The sequence below is a fragment of the Bidens hawaiensis genome, unplaced genomic scaffold, assembly GCF_021521415.1.
Source record: "Bidens hawaiensis isolate Kalapana, Puna unplaced genomic scaffold, B.hawaiensis_p1.1 tig00025231_1, whole genome shotgun sequence".
In the NCBI taxonomy this organism is placed as follows: domain Eukaryota; kingdom Viridiplantae; phylum Streptophyta; class Magnoliopsida; order Asterales; family Asteraceae; genus Bidens; species Bidens hawaiensis.
In genome coordinates this window covers 232,330-250,696 of record NW_027494027.1, presented here as the reverse complement: position 1 = coordinate 250,696, position 18,367 = coordinate 232,330, and the positions used below count along the sequence as shown (strand labels likewise).

Sequence of the window (18,367 nt, the reverse complement as noted above, 5' to 3'; positions counted from 1 at the left end):
CTCAAAAACATTATGCATAAAGAGAAGAGAATCAAAGATAATTTCATAAACATTTGACTATAACATATATATTATGAGTTAGCACACCACTAACCTGGATAACAACATCTGAAGAGTCGATGACTTTGTTTGTAAAGCTCACCTCATATACGTTTACTTTGACCCTTTTCAAACATTGTGTGGCGAACAAGATCCCTAAATCCATCGACATTTGCATCCGTTGGATCAACACCACCACATTTCTCTTCAAATGCATCTACAAAGTTAGCATGATTTAATCAATTAGCAATTCACTAGAGAAAGTTACAAAAAAAACTACAATTGAATTCTCAAAACTAGATAAAACTAAATTACCTTGAGAGCCATCAGCCCTCTTGACTAATGATTCGTAATCAGACACCATTAGTTTTGGACGTTTCCTCTTCCCTTTTGGCCTAAATGCGTCAGAAAATGGCTCAGTATCAAGAAGATGAACTCTTGCTTGCTTCAAGTTACATAAAAAAAACATCAAAATTACACGATCACATCCTAAACAGCAAATATCTATCTTACTTTCTGATGATCATTCAAAAGGGGAATAGGCAGCTTTCTCTCCTTATAATTGCTCGATAGCCGATTTTGCAATTCTTCACGAAAGAATTCAAGCTCTTTCTGATTTACAATCCTAGTGTTACCTACAGTGTTAACCAGAACAATATTAATAAAGTAAGTTGAATTTGCTTCACATAATGTTTCAACAACTCATACAACAGAAAATATACATGATTAACACCTCTACAGTAACAAAAAAAATACGCATGGTCTAACATAATTAGCAGAAAATATTAAGAGTGAGCAATAACCGAACTGTTAATCGAAACCAAATAAATATCCAAAATTAGCCGAAAATTGGTTATCGGTTTTCTTTGAATAACTCATGAATCAGTCTTATCATTTTATGTTAGGCCGTACAATACAGCCTAACATAAAATGATAAAATTAAACCAGCGGCGATCAGGCTGAATACGAGTAGACGGTAACTGCAGATCGTGTTTTAGACAGAATGTTTCCTTTGGCGTCACGTATCGGTTTCGTATTGTACGGCCGCTGCTTTTGTTCTTATTTCCGGCATTCCGTACGTTCTTTTAATTTTCCCAAATCATAATTGACCAACTTTTATATACTTTTATTCTTTTACATATAAAACAAAAAAAATGGTTTAAAATCAGTTCTTTTATAAAATAGTTGAGTCAAACTAACTTGGTTTATAAAAGAGTTGAGCTTGATATAATGACCCGGTGCCCCACTATTGACATATTATGTTATCTTTACCGGGCCCGTACTGGTTTCAGAGTTGGCTTGGGCGTTTCCCGGGGAAACCATACCACCGACTGCCACTTGACAATCGTTGTGCCACCACAAGAGCAGAACTATCCGGCGTAACACATAGGTGAGATGAAAACTCGGGTGGGCTCAGACAGGGTTTGAACTGACAAACTTTACACAATGTCTAGCTCAAAACCTTCATTGCCAATATCCTCCAAAATGTGACACAAGTGAGATTAAAACTTGAGTCTCCACTGGATAACCGCAACCCTCCTACAATTATTATATATATTATTTTACAAGTTTCAGATTACACACAATTCTACTGTTTCTTTATTTCTATGCTTGAGTTTGTAGTACCTGCTGTTGTACATTTTATGACGAGTTCAACTTGCTCCACGTTTCCATAATACTTTACATGTGCCTCTCTTTGCAACTTTTGTACTTTTGTAAACATAAGATTACACCAAAGACCCCCTCACGCTCTCTCCTTAACCACCGCATCTCTTTGCAAATTCGGTACTTTTGTAAACATAAGATTACACCAAAGACCCTCTCTCTCTCTCTCTCTCTCTCTCTCTCTCCCTCCCTCCCTCCCTCCCTCCTTAACCATCGCCGACGATTTTGAATCTTCCTCTCTTTGACTTATTGTTTGATAATATATCTGCAATTTTTTTCGCTACCAAGGGCTTCTCGGCCACATTAAGTATCCTCTCGTCCAACTTCAAACTAATAATTACATTAAAAAAACGATCAGGTTAAGATCTATATCAAAATTCCTTCCAAAGAAAGACAACAACAATAATAATAATAATAATATATTCATTCATGGTATTTATCTTCAACCTCCAATCTAAATGATCTTCCCTAATTCTACTCTCACTTTGTAAAACAATATAAAGGGGGATAAGGGTGCTCTGCTAAACTATCCAATACCCACTAATCCCATAATATCACCGCATGACCTCATATTCCGGAAGGGGTTGTCACTCGCTTTGAACAATGAATGAATGATCCAAAGTTTTGGAGTTTAAGAAGGCTAGGACGATAAGCCATTATCGGACTCATAGGGTAGATGGGTGGCAAATCTAGAAGTAGAATCTTATTCGTGTTGAGACAATAACACGCCATCGGTTTTTCCACACTATGCTTATTACGGATGATCAAAATACTAGTGCATTCCGAACCATCAATGAGACACAAGGGTTCCCACTCTTATAATTTAAACATAGGGGTTATATTTCCTTGGATAGTTACTCTTTATACCACGACATCACCCAAAGCTCTAATCCTAACGAACACGAAGAAATCTGACTTAAACTACCTTTCAAGACTCCCAACATGTGCATAGAGTCTTAGTTATCCCCCGGCCCCGGAGCTAGGGGATGGAAGTAACTCAAATGTCTCCAACTCTCCATATTCAAATCAATATCTATCATAGATTTGACCATGATTAACAACCCAGTAGAAATGACTATTAATCACGGGGTTTGTCCCAAGCCAAAACTATCCATTGACCGGTGCCAAGGGTGTAAGCCTCGATTGCAACTTCGTAAATTAACCACATATAGATTTATTATAAATTTGTATCACTTGGTATTCTCCTGCCATTGAAACTCCGAAACCATAACTTAACGACTCAATATTCCTCAACCTTGGTGGTTCATCGGGAACCATCAAACATTCTTCAACAACAGGATTAAATACGTAAGAATAGACGTCGCACGCAGATAACACCATTGACCGAACCCACTTGAATTATGGGGAAACGAATGAGAGCTTCACCAAAATAAAGTAAGGATCACGTTTTGCACACGCACTTGCAGTTGATGATTGTTTTGACGGGAAGTCTTGATATAACCTCCATGATGATATTTTCAGATAAGACGTCAGCTTCTACCGTCGGGAAAACATGACTAGGGTTTGGTGGTTGTTAATTGTCGATATGCATGCACGGTTTATATATTCGTAATACTTAAGGATTTATCTTAGTAGGCCTAATCTTACAATACTAATAAACAAAAATAATGATGCCTAGGTGTTCTAACCATATTAATTCCTAGATTAAAATTCTATGTTACTCTTCTAATCTCTCTTCTCCTTAATCTATGCTATCCATGAGTTATTGGTGAAAATGGTTTGACCCATGAGTTACATCTTAAGATATAATGCATAAATTAATGACTATTTACAATAATATAAAACCTAAAACATAATTTTGCTCAATGTATACATTACTTTTTATTAAAGATGTCAACACATGTTTGAACAATAAAAACTCATGAATTCAGTTTGAATTATGCGAGACTTCTCACTTCGTATATATAAATGTTTAATTATGCTATTTAATTTAAATTTTCAATTAATGTGATTATTAATTTTGTATCTTTAATTTAAAATTATAGTCATTCTAAAAAAAACTTTTAACCATTGAAACAATGATTAGTTATACCTAAAGAAATTTGGAGTCCTGTAACTTAGATATTTTTTAAAAAGTTATAAAACCGAATTCTTTGTTTTTTGTAAACTGTAAAATTTCGTTTATTTATTTCATAAACATTTATTACATAATCAATTTCAACAAAACAAATATTATGTTACTCTACTAATAAAACAAAGTGTTGATGCTTAGGTGTCAAGCCTACATTCACTTATAGCCTAATTTTTCATCATAATTTCTAATATCTCATCTCATTCATCCTAACTATCCATTAGTCAAAACCATTTTATTAATTGGGTTATAGCATCGTTAGATGGATTTTATTAACTATTTAAAGGTGTATAAATGCCATGTTTATAATCACCATTCAAGAAGAATTGATGCTAAATATAATCAATTATTGGGTTGGTTGTGGATTTTCAACATTGCGTAAAGTATATATTTAGGTGTGCATATTTGTAATCTGATGACATTATACTATAGATTATTGTCTATAAGCACATTGATCATCATCTTTTAAACATTGTTACACGAAAAATTACATTAAGTTCATATTATCCACCATGTGTAGTACACATAGTGAAACATGAAGAAGATACATTTTATAAGTCGTGAAACGTGAAAAATTTATAATTCATAAATCGTTTACTTTGTCTAATACATTAATTTACAAGGTAAATGAGACCTTAAAATGGTGTTTACAAAATTGAAAATACTTCTTTGTATACAAATTTTGTATCACATGTTGCGCTTAGTGTGAAGACACCTTTTGGACATGCAATCCTATTACCAAATTGTGTTTGTCGCATTTCGGACTACAATTGTATCACATGTTTTGCTCTATTTTGACATGAGGCAATCATCGAATACGTATGGATCATTTTAAAAAATGGTGACTTTGGTTCATTTCAAAACAACTTCAATAAAAACTAATATAGCCTCAAAGGCTTGTGTAGGCTTTGCATTTATAGCAACTCGGTTTATTATCATCAATGAATCTTTAGATTATTATATGGTATGTTAAGCTACACGCAATTTCAATCATGAAAAGTATTTTAAAAATCACAATTAAAATATCATACCTGATTTTTAAATTTATTTTTACCTTTCATTTTGTTTATTTTTTAAAATAACATAACTTATTTATTTTTATCATTTGACAAATCCCGTGTAATACACGGGTTCAAAAGCTAGTAATGTTTAATAATAGATAATTAAAATCATATTATTTGGTATGGCACGAAATTGATTTTGTATTCCTTTTGTTTTGTTTCAACTTCAACTATTAGTGTCAAGTTATTTTACAAAGGGGGTAAAAAATGAGAAGGGTGAGAATGATTATCACCCATTGGATCAAATCTCAAACAAAATCAATGGTTTAAAAAGGGTGGCAAATTTGTAATATCAGAGACAATCAAGGGTAAACTCTTAAATCTCAAAATCAGAATACAAACCGTTCTTCAATCGTCTTATTCACTTCTCTTCTACCATTATTCTTCATATTTTCCTCTGAACACAAACCCTTCCATCTCCATTCTGCTATTGGAATCTCAAATAACCTCCATCGTGAATCAATGGCGTCATATCCGTCAACGGCAATCGTATCTCCGACTGAACCACTGTCGTCGGAGGCGACACTTCAGATTTTGTTACTTGAAGAACAACCTATTGATGCTAAAAAGAGAAAGGCAACAGGCAAAAACGTTCCGAAGAAGCGAAAAGCACCCTCAAACGACGGTACATTTAGGTTTTAATTTTCATTGTGTCTAATGTGTGTAATTGTAAGGCCCCGTTACCGGTGCCCTACTTTGGACGTTGGATTTACTCATAAACACAGTTCATAATATCAGAGTTAACTAAAAACATTCGCGGAATATTAAAACATTCAAACCATTGTGCTACATAACCATCCTTTCTTGTCTTAACAAGCATTCAAATTATTTAAACTTAAAACATTGTCTTTAAAATAACATAACATTTCCTTGAGATGCAAGCTTCTTCAAGTCCATGCCATTTGCTTCCTCTTATGCAAGCTGCCTCAATCTACTCACATGCGTGCATACTAAAAGTCAGCTACGCTGTTACAACATACAATCTGTTCTCATACTTGCACACGTGCCCGAAGGGGTGTGAATTAATCATACTTAATCTTTATATATAACTATTCATCCTATTTAAAGAGCCTTCCGCCCTATAACCTCACAGATATTATAAGGGTCTGGTCCTTAACATCACAGATATTATAAAGGGTCTGGTCCCAACATCACAAAAGTTATAAAGGGTCTGGTCCCCAACATCACAGATATTATTAAGGTATGGCCCCTACCGTCACGGATATTATTAGGGTCTGGTCCCTTTGTTTCATGCAACAGTTACATACTTTCCTTGACAATACGTGCAATCTCCGAAGAGCGTTCATGTACCATCAACATATCATACATACATTATGCATACATCATATATATTCATACATACATCATATCTTACATCGTACACATCAATCATATCTTTAACTACCACCTAACGGTACATGCAATATCCGAAGATCGTTCACGCGCTGTCAAGCAATCATCATACATAAATCATACAAGGCATACACTCACCACTTAAGGTAATTGTATTAACTATCACATCGAGTATGCACACAGCCCCGAAAACATAACAAGGAAGTGGGGCTAGAAACTCACCTCAATGCGGTTGCGTTCACCGTTTACAGTTATTCCCTTCTTGAGCTGTGCACGACTAACTGTATAATTATACGTATCAATAAACTATCACTACACATATCGTCTTTCTAGTTTAATTAATACCCTCAACGAACGGGGTCCGGGGCAGCGCCCCTGGCAGCGGGGTTCTAGGGGCGGCAGCCCCTAGCAGGGCCCAAGGAGCAGAGCCCCTGACTGGGGTCGATCTACCAGGTCAGCTTGGAAAAATTTTATTTGCATTAACTACCTTAACACATTTTCCATTAGAATTTTGGATCATTATTTTATTTGCTACTCAAAGTTCAAGGGCTTATTTGTAATTAATTCATTCTTTTCTATGTCAAGGGACTGTTCTGTCATTCTTTCAAAGTTCTAATTCGCTATTCAGTCCTTAACGAATGGGAGTTCATAGCGAATTAACCATTATAACAAATCTGGCTTTGTAACGAATAAAGCATTATAACGAACTGGTCCTTATGACGAATTGGACCCTTTCATGAACTGGTCCATATAGCGAATTGATCCTTATACGAACCAGACCTTAGCGAAATGGACTAGTTCGTTGTTCTTTTCCTTTAACGAATCTGGACGGGAACTAAGGCTAGTTCGCTATGCTTTCTTTAGCAAATCACTTGGCGAATCACCCCTGGTTCGTTAACTAATCAGGGTTAGGGTTTGTCAGAGAATGTCAGAAACATTCTCTGACATCCTTAAAATACTCAGCCGCCTTTCCGGCGCCGCCGCCGGAAAACCACGAACACGCCGGAAAAACGAGTTTTAACTCGTTTTTCACCGTTTTTCGTCCCGTTCGATCCAGATCTGAGCTAGGGTGGCCTCTAAGCTCATCATAGGTTCGGTTTATATCCGATTCCACCCGGATCTCGTGACTTAAACGGTTTAACGGTGTCGACTCGTCGTTTCGTGACCATATCTAACGGGTTTAAGCTAAAACAACATCATACTATCATTACCTCAGGTCGGTGCTCGGTTTCCTTCTTGGTTTCGGTTTAGATAGGGAGAGAACTAGAGAGAAGGCTTAAGTGTGTGTTTTGGTGGTGTAAGGGATATGTGTAGAAATGAATTAAATGGGTGATTAATGGTTTATATAATTATGGATCATGGGCTTAAGCCCATGGTCTTTCCTTCTTTCTTTCCTAACCCAAGTACATAACCCATACCCATTTACCCAACACTAGCCCAACTCATATTCTATTTATCTAAACCGAAAATGACCCACTATAAATTAGATGAAATTTATTTTATTATTATAACCAAAAGTAGGATGTTACAAGTCTTCCCCCCTTAAAGAAGTTTCGTCCCCGAAACCTAACTATTACATAAACAAATTCGGGTAAAACTTGCGCATCTCATCCTAAGCTTCCCAAGTAACATCTGAACCCTTGCGATGCTTCCATATCACTTTCACTAAAGGTATAACCTTGTGACGAAGTTGCTTCTCCTTGCGGTCAACTATCTCGATCGGTTGCTCAATGTAATTTAACTGTTCATCAACCTCAATGTCCATTAATGGCACGTGAGACGTGTCATCAGCTAGACATTTTCTCAGATGAGAAACATGGAAGGTTGAATGAATTCCCTCTAACTCACCAGGTAAATCCAGCTTATAAGCTACTTCACCCACATGATCTAAAACCTTAAACGGTCCAATGTACCTCGGACTCAACTTGCCTCTCTTCCTAAAACGAATAATTCCTTTCCAAGGCGAGACCTTGAGCATCACATTGTCACCAACTTTAAACTCAATCGGTCGTCGCCGCTTATCGGCATACGAATTCTGTCTGTCTTGAGCAGCTTTCATTCTTGCTTTGATCTGGTTGAACCTTGAGGAAGTATCTTACACAACTTCTAGGCTTCCCATCTCCTTCTGACCAATCTCTCCACAGCATACTGGAGTTCTACAGCGTCTTCCATACAACATCTCGATCGGTGGCATCCCAATACTTGAATGGTAGCAGTTGTTGTAAGAGAACTCTGCCAGATGCAGATGATCGTCCCAACTCCCTCCAAAGTCCAAAACACAAGCACGTAGCATATCCTCAAGGGTTTGGATCGTCCTTTCAGACTGTCCATCTGTTTGAGGATGATACGCCATACTGATGTTTAATCTTGTTCCCATAGCTTCATGGAACTTCTTCCAAAACCTCGAAGTAAAACGAGTATCTCTATCAGACACGATCGATAATGGCACTCCATGCTTAGATACAACCTCTTTAATGAACAAGCTTGCTAACGTCTCTAACGAGATAGCCTCTCGTATAGGCAGAAAGAGAGCGCTCTTGGTCAAACGGTCCACAACCACCCAGATGGTATCACGATTCTTAGCTGTACGAGGTAGCTTAGTTATGAAATCCATGGTGATGTGTTCCCATTTCCATTCTGGTATCTCTAAAGGTTGCACCTTCCCATAAGGCTTCTGATGCTCTTCCTTGAATTGTAAACAAGTTAAGCACCTACTGACATAACCTACCACACCATTCATCATTCCTGGCCACCAATAGTCTCTTTTCAAATCTTGGTACATCTTCGTAGCTCCTGGATGAATCGAATATCTTTTCTTATGAGCTTCATCTAAGATTCGACCTCTGAGATCTCCATGGCGTGGAATCCACATGCGGTCAAACCTAGTCTTAACACCATGCGTGTTTTCCATCAAATCGTCTTGCTGACCAAAAATCCTTTCTTTCTTTACTAGCCCTTCATCTACCAGCACTTCAGACTGCACCTTGATGATTTCTTCAAATAAGCTTGAGTTCATAATTAGCTGATATGACTTTACTGTTGCAATAACTTCCTCATTCTTACGGCTTAGCGCATCAGCGACCACGTTAGCTTTACCCGGGTAGTACTTAATATCGCAGTCGTAATCCTTTATCAATTCTAACCATCTTCTCTGCCTCATGTTCAGCTCTTTCTGTTCGAAGAAGTACTTTAAACTCTTATGATCTGTGTAAATGGTACACTTAGTACCATACAGGTAATGCCTCCATATCTTAAGAGCGTGCACTACTTCCGCTAGCTCTAAATCATGCGTCGGATAAGTACTCTCATGGACTTTCAACTGTCTAGACGCGTAAGCTATCACCTTTCCTCGTTGCATCAACACGCAACCTAACCCACGATGCGAAGCATCAGTACAAACAACCAAATCCTCGTCACCATCGTGTAAAGCAAGGATTGGAGCTTGCGTGAGTCTCTTCTTTAACTCCTGGAAAGCCTCTTCCTGAAACTTACCCCAACTGAATACTATCGACTTTCGGGTCATACCGGTCAAAGGCACGACTATCTTGGAGAAACCATCGATGAATCTCCTATAGTAGCCAGCTAACCCTAAGAAGCTTCGTATATTAGTCGGGTTCTGCAGAGTCTTCCGATTGGTTATCGCCTCAATCTTAGCTGGGTTCACGGTAATCCCTTCAGGATAGATCACGTGACCTAGAAATTGCACTTCTCGCAAACAGAACGCGCATTTCGAAAATTTAGCATACAACTTCTCTTTCTTCAGGGTCTCCAATACTTCTCACAGATGCTCAGCATGATCAGACTCGCTTTTGGAATAAATCAATATATCGTCGATGAAGACGATAACCGACTTATCCAACATTGGCCGACACACCCTATTCATCTTATCCATAAATGCTGCGGGGGCATTCGTTAGACCGAATGACATTACCAGGAACTCGTAGTGTCCATACCGCGTCCGAAACGCTGTGTTAGGGATGTCTGCCTCTTTCACTTTCAACTGATGATAGCCTGATCTGAGATCTATTCGTGAGAACCAACTTGACCCTTGCAGTTGGTCAAACAGATCGTCAATCCTTAGCAAAGGATATCTATTCTTTATCGTAAGCTTGTTCAACTCGCGATAGTCTATGCACATTCTCATACTTCCATCTTTCTTCTTCACGAACAACACTGGCGCGCCCCAAGGAGAAACACTTGGTCTTATGAAACCTTTGTCGAGGAGTTCTTGCAGTTGGGACATCAATTCTCTCATCTCGGACGGCGCTAGACGGTAAGGCGCTTTCGCAATGGGCTGGGCTCCTGGTACTAAGTGTATCTGGAATTCTATCTTACGCTCCGGTGGCAACCCCGGAAGATCCTCAGGGAATACTTCTGGGTAGTCACACACGATAGGAACATATTTCATTTCTTTCGTCTCGGCCGTAGCGTTTACAACATACGCCAGGTAGGCACCACACCCTCGTCGTAATAACCCTTCGGCCTTTATCATCGAAATGACGTTAAGCCCTGAACTTTCCTTATCGCCATAAACCGTCACCGCACTACCATCCAATGACTTTAGCTTTATTATCCTACACTTACACACTATCTGAGCTTCATATTCAGACAACCAATCCATTCCCAAAACTACATCGAACCCTCCTAAGGTTATAACATACAAAGTAATAGGGAACTTATGTCCATCTAATTCTATCTTACAATTCTTAACCATTTTCATTACTTTCACCGAGGTGTCACTAGCGGTTTCTACTATGAAGGTTTCAGACACTCGGCAACTGTTGGTGCATGTTTTGTAACAGATGATCTTTCGTGTTTGTTAGAATTGAGAGCAACGGTCAAAGGGGAGACTGTTGGTGCATTTTGTGACCGTCGCTATGCAATTCTGACCAGCGGAACGCCACAGGCGAAGTTAGCACAACTTCGCCTTAGGCGAAGTTAGAGCAACTTCGCCAACGGCGAAGTTGTAACAACTTCTGCCTTAGGCGAAGTTATCACAACTTCGCCATAGGCGAAGTTAGCACAACTTCGCCTACTGAAGCCCAGGCCCGTGAATGTTTGTCTATATATAGTTGTGTCTTGTTTAGTTTTAGGTATCTAGAAATCAGTGTGTGTTTGAGCAGCTTGTTTATTGAGAGAGAGTAAGAGACTAGAGTCGTGTGAGACGACCCGAGGTAGAGCTCACCTCGGGTCAGTCGTGTTTTTCTGTTTTTGTTACGGTATGTAACGTGATTATTTTATATATGAATCTGCAGATTTGTTTATCCCGTTCTAGTATTTGTTTGTGTATTTGATCGTGTACGTGTTTGTGTTATTCGTCTTGTACACCATTAACGAGTCTAGGAGGATTCCGCACTCCTAGACCTCGTGCGGATCTCGTATCGATCGCCGACGCCCCGGGGGGACCTACAAGTGGTATCAGAGCCTTAGGCTCTTACGCTATGGTTCGAGATCTGCGTTTTGGTGTTTCTGGCACGTTTCTGTGCGTTTCTGGCCGAACAGTTCTTCAGGCGAAGTTATTGTTCATCAGGCGAAGTTGCCGTCACTGTTCGTAGGGTTTCAGCGAAGATATAAGGTCTGGCGAAGTTATGAACAGGCGAAGTTGACTTTAGGCGAAGTTGACTTCTCGGCGAAGTTATAGCCAGGCGAAGTTATGAACAGGCGAAGTTATGAACAGGCCAGGCGAAGTTATGAACAGGCCAGGCGAAGTTATGAACAGGCGAAGTTATGAACAGGCCAGGCGAAGTTATGAACAGGCCAGGCGAAGTTATGGCCAGGCGAAGTTATGGCCAGGCGAAGTTAGCAGCCAGGCGAAGTTATGGCCAGGTGAAGTTAGCAGCCAGGTGAAGTTAAAAAAAAAAAAAAAAAAAAAAAAAAAAAAAAAAAAAAATTGTTTGGAGTTTTCGTCTGTATGGCCAGGTGTACACGATTATTGTGAGACCGAAGATGTTGTTCCGTCAACGAGTGATCTTGTTATCTCTTGATCTTACGTGTGAACAAATACGTGTCAACTCTGATTTGGAGTTGAGGTTGTGAATGGGTTATTGTTTGAAACTGGATAGTGACACATATTCGGGTGTTTGTGGGAAAGAAAATTGTTGTTGTTCGTGGTGACCAACCGAAGAAAGTCAAATTGAACTGAAGGTTTTTCGTCATTACTGGATTGCGGTCAGAGCATATTTTTTATGTTATTTTCAAGGCGTTCGAGAATTGGATCCTGAAACGTGATGCTTATTTATTAGAGTGAAGATTCTGGAACAAGTTGGATTTAACCGGGAATTAAAGTGTTTATGTTCCTGATCGTTATCCCTGGTGATTGAAGATGCTTCAGATTTTTTAATGGTCGTGTGTTAGATTCTGTCAGGATGGTTTTGTGATGAAATTGATCACTTGATGTTGAGTAGTTGAAGATTAAACCTTATCGTATGCCGACGAGTTGGTGAAGTTGTGGAGGAAGCCCAACTTCATGTGGTGGTGAAGTCAGATGGACTCACGTGATTGGTTAAGATGATCTATTGGCACGAGGATGCATGCATTACAAAGACCTCAATCGTTATAGTCGGAGAAGCTTACACTGAAGGGGAGATCTGATATGGAAGACGCTGGGTGATTGGTAGATTTGTGAAGCTACAGGACAGTTTCTGACACGGCTGGTTTACTGCAAACAGAAGATCATCAGTTAAGAGGGAGTCTGTTGGTGCATGTTTTGTAACAGATGATCTTTCGTGTTTGTTAGAATTGAGAGCAACGGTCAAAGGGGAGACTGTTGGTGCATTTTGTGACCGTCGCTATGCAATTCTGACCAGCGGAACGCCACAGGCGAAGTTAGCACAACTTCGCCTTAGGCGAAGTTAGAGCAACTTCGCCAACGGCGAAGTTGTAACAACTTCTGCCTTAGGCGAAGTTATCACAACTTCGCCATAGGCGAAGTTAGCACAACTTCGCCTACTGAAGCCCAGGCCCGTGAATGTTTGTCTATATATAGTTGTGTCTTCTTTAGTTTTAGGTATCTAGAAATCAGTGTGTGTTTGAGCAGCTTGTTTATTGAGAGAGAGTAAGAGACTAGAGTCGTGTGAGACGACCCGAGGTAGAGCTCACCTCGGGTCAGTCGTGTTTTTCTGTTTTTGTTACGGTATGTAACGTGATTATTTTATATATGAATCTGCAGATTTGTTTATCCCGTTCTAGTATTTGTTTGTGTATTTGATCGTGTACGTGTTTGTGTTATTCGTCTTGTACACCATTAACGAGTCTAGGAGGATTCCGCACTCCTAGACCTCGTGCGGATCTCGTATCGATCGCCGACGCCCCGGGGGGACCTACAGCAACATTTCATTTTAGCTAATTTACTAAATGCCGTAGCTACAAAACTTCTATTTGCCCCCGAATCAAATAATACTGAAGCAGAAATACCGTTTACTAAGAACGTACCGGTCACAACATCAGGGATCTGCCTAGCTTGTTCCTGGGTCAGCATGTAGGCTCAAGTTCTCGGCCTCGCTTGATCAGCATCTTTCTTTCCACTACCTCCAGCATCACCATCAGTGCACTCCCTTGCCATATGGCCTGTCTTGCCACATTTGTAACATGCTGGCTTCGCACTGCACTCATTGGCATAATGCCCTACCTTCCCACACTTGTAACACGCGTTAGACCCCATCCTGCATTCACCACCATGAGTCTTTCCAAATTTGGGACAAACATCAGAACTTCTACCCCACTTGCACTCACCACCGTGCATCTTTCCGCAGGTCTTACATGACCTCTTTTTCCAAACTCTTGGCTGCTTGTTCTTGGGGTTCCATAACTGAGTACCGGGTCGTTTGGTAGGAGCGACCCACTTCTTCTCAATCTTCTCTTCCATAGCCACCTCATCTGTCAAGTCCTCATAAACCGTTTCCGCGAGCCCCAGAGCAGAATCAAAAGTACCTGGTCTACCAGCCGTGACCAAGACACGAACATTCTATGGCAGTCCCCTGAGGTAGCATTTGATCCGCTTGGCCTCGGTGTTCACCATGTCGGGCACCAACCTCGACAGACGGTTGAATTCAGTGAGGTATTCGCGGTGTGTCATCTTACCCGCCTTCAAACTCAAGAACTTCATCTCAACCTTCTCTACCTCTTCATCAGCACAAAATCGCTTCATCACTAAATACTTTAGATCGTCCCACCTCAAGGCCTTGATCTCTTCTCGACTCTTCCTTTGCTCAACTGTCTCCCACCAGTACATCGCCTCCTCACCGAATGATTGGGTAGCATACCCCACAGCTTGGTCGGGACGGCATTCGCTAATTCGGATAATTTTATCCATGGCGGTTATCCATTGAAGAGTAGCGATTGCGTCTCCCAAGCCAGTTAGCTCCGGCGAGCCACAACCCTTGAAGGACTTATAGTTGCACCCACCTCGGCCCCTTTTCTTGTCATCCACCTTCACTGACTTAACCACGCTTGATTCTTCCCCCTTCTCTTCATCATTTTTCTTACCATCTCCTTCCACCCTTTCAGCGGTTCTTTCACGGCCTCCAGCAGGCCCTTCAGGATTCATGTCCTTCATAGAAGCTGCTACCGCTTGAGCAATGGCAGCTTGAACAGCGGGTTCAATTTGATAACCCTTTTTGTTACTCGGATTTCGACCAGCTGCACTTCCTTCTCCCTTATTGTTAGTAGCTGCTTCCACTGACGGTTCTCGAACAACCGCGGGGCCTACCACGACGTCCTGTACGCCCTCCTTTTCCAGCAGTTTTCTTAGCTCCAGCCATTCGTATTCTATAAGGAAACACAAACGTCATCACTTAAGGAACCATTTAGTACAAGGATAGTAAGGCTAACAGGTAATAACAGTGGCCAGCTGTGATTATCTGATCACGTTACTTTCCGTGTCCTATACACTTCCTCTTATGAGTCTATTTGTGCTAGTTCTATTTCTAACAGTTAGACAATCAAACAGTTCATATCATCACATACCCTATCCCTAGCAATTAGGCTAGCATTCATACATTCTTTATTTAGCTACTACGCAAAACATTTATTCATTATTCTACTTTACATGTGAATTTAATCACATACTTTACCTTTACTTAGCTTGCTTGAGTGACACATGGCATTCTCGTACTGGCATCTTCTTTCTTTTCTTACTTTAATCCCATTCTCTGTTTTAGTCTAAGCATGTAGGATGCTTAAATCTCTCGAACTTTGCTCTGATACCAACTTGTAAGGCCCCGTTACCGGTGCCCTACTTTGGACGTTGGATTTACTCATAAACACAGTTCATAATATCAGAGTTAACTAAAAACATTCGCGGAATATTAAAACATTCAAACCATTGTGCTACATAACCATCCTTTCTTGTCTTAACAAGCATTCAAATTATTTAAACTTAAACATTGTCTTTAAAATAACATAACATTTCCTTGAGATGCAAGCTTCTTCAAGTCCATGCCATTTGCTTCCTCTTATGCAAGCTGCCTCAATCTACTCACATGCGTGCATACTAAAAGTCAGCTACACTGAGTGAGTTCTAGTTAATATTACAACATACAATCTGTTCTCATACTTGCACACGTGCCCGAAGGGGTGTGAATTAATCATACTTACTCTTTATATATAACTATTCATCATATTTAAAGAGCCTTCCGCCCTATAACCTCACAGATATTATAAGGGTCTGATCCCTAACATCACAGATATTATAAAGGGTCTGGTCCCCAACATCACAGATGTTATAAAGGGTCTGGTCCCCAACATCACAGATATTATTAGGGTATGGCCCCTACCGTCACGGATATTATTAGGGTCTGGTCCCTTTGTTTCATGCAACAGTACCATACATGTTCTTACATACTTTCCTTGACAATACATGCAATCTCCGAAGAGCGTTCATGTACCATCAACATATCATACATACATTATGCATACATCATATATATTCATTCATACATCATATCTTACATCGTACACATCAATCATATCTTTAACTACCACCTAACGGTACATGCAATATCCGAAGATCGTTCACGCGCTGTCAAGCAATCATCATACATAAATCATACAAGGCATACACTCACCACTTAAGGTAATTGTATTAACTATCACATCGAGTATGCACACAGCCCCGAAAACATAACAAGGAAGTGGGGCTAGAAACTCACCTCAATGCGGTTGCGTTCACCGTTTACAGTTATTCCCCTTGAGCTGTGCACTACGTATCAATAAACTATCACTACACATATCGTCTTTCTATTTTAATTAATACCCTCAACGAACGGGGTCCGGGGCAGCGCCCCTGGCAGCGGGGTTCTAGGGGCGGCAGCCCCTAGCAGGGCCCAAGGAACAGAGCCCCTGGCTGGGGTCGATCTACCAGATCAGCTTGGAAAAATTTTATTTGCATTAACTGCCTTAACACATTTTCCATTAGAATTTTGGATCATTATTTTTTTTGCTACTCAAAGTTCAAGGGCTTATTTGTAATTAATTCATTCTTTTCTAAGTCAAGGGACTGTTCTGTCATTCTTTAAAAGTTCTAATTCGCTATTCAGTCCTTAACGAATGGGAGTTCATAGCGAATTAACCATTATAACGAATCTGGCTTTGTAACGAATAAAGCATTATAACGAACTGGTCCTTATGACGAATTGGACCCTTTCATGAACTGGTCCATATAGCGAATTGATCCTTATACGAACTAGACCTTAGCGAAATGGACTAGTTCGTTGTTCTTTTCCTTTAACGAATCTGGACGCGAACTAAGGCTAGTTCGCTATGCTTTCTTTAGCAAATCACTTGCTGAATCACCCCTGGTTCGTTAACTAATCAGGGTTAGGGTTTGTCAGAGAATGTCAGAAACATTCTCTGACATCCTTAAAATACTCAGCCGCCTTTCCGGCGCCGTCTTTCCGTGAACACGCTGGAAAACGAGTTTTAACTCGTTTTTCACCGTTTTTCGTCCCGTTCGATCCAGATCTGAGCTAGGGTGACCTCTAAGCTCATCATAGGTTCGGTTTATATCCGATTCCACCCGGATCTCGTGACTTAAACGGTTTAACGGTGTCGACTCGTCGTTTCGTGACCATATCTAACAGGTTTAAGCTAAAACAACATCATACTATCATTACCTCAGGTCGGTGCTCGGTTTCCTTCTTGGTTTCGGTTTAGATAGGGAGAGAACTAGAGAGAAGGCTTAAGTGTGTGTTTTGGTGGTGTAAGGGATATGTGTAGAAATGAATTAAATGGGTGATTAATGGTTTATATAATTATGGATCATGGGCTTAAGCTCATGGTCTTTCCTTCTTTCTTTCATAACCCAAGTCCATAACCCATACCCATTTACCCAACACTAGCCCAACTCATATTCTATTTATCTAAACCGACAATGACCCACTATAAATTAGATGAAATTTATTTTATTATTATAACCAAAAGTAGGATGTTACAGTTATTTTGTCATATTAGATTATTTGTGTGAGAATTTGTTGACATTATTGTGTCAATGTGTAGTTAGGTTGTTGTGTTATTGTGTCATATTAGATTATTTGTGTGAGAGTTTGTTGATTTTATTGTGCCATTGTGCGGTTAGACTGTTGTGTTATTGTGTCATATTAGATTATTTGTGTAAGAGTTTGTTGACGTTATTGTGCCAATGTGCGGTTAGGCTATTGTGTTATTGTGTCATATTATATTGTTTGTGTGAGAGTTTGTAGACATCAGTGTGAAGAATCGAAAAAGTCATTAAAAGTTTTTTTTTGGATGGAATGCTATCAATACTCGATATAAAAACAATCATTATAAGCTGTCAAATACCAAACGAATTCAGTTACAACAGAGAGGCAGGTAAGCTGGAAACAAGCTGCGCCACCACCCCCTTTTGAATGGCAAAACCAATCCTACTGAAAACATAGTTATCGTTCTTCAGCGTCGTTGAGTTACTGTGCATGACCTGCTGAACTCTTTTTAAAAACGTAGCTAATATTCGAGGTATTTAACTTAACTTGTTATGTCTTATTATATTTTGTTTCATTCATTATGGTGTAACTGTTGATCAGTTCTTCATGTAAGTAATAGAAAACATAATAAATATTAAACCTATGAACATGTTACAGCATGTAGAGTAGTAACCGAAGCTGAGTATGATGTAGTCGACATGTTTGTCATCTTGATCGAG

At 39.7% G+C, this 18,367-nt stretch overlaps 1 long non-coding RNA gene across 1 annotated transcript; it reads right to left on the bottom strand.

Annotated features, from left to right (window-relative positions):
• Positions 1 to 74: 74 nt before the first annotated feature.
• Positions 75 to 873, bottom strand: LOC143571219 (uncharacterized). Its single transcript, XR_013142059.1, has 3 exons — positions 553 to 873; positions 355 to 484; positions 75 to 256 (listed from the first exon to the last, which is right to left on the bottom strand). It is a non-coding gene; the product is annotated as an uncharacterized LOC143571219 (long non-coding RNA).
• Positions 874 to 18,367: the final 17,494 nt, after the last annotated feature.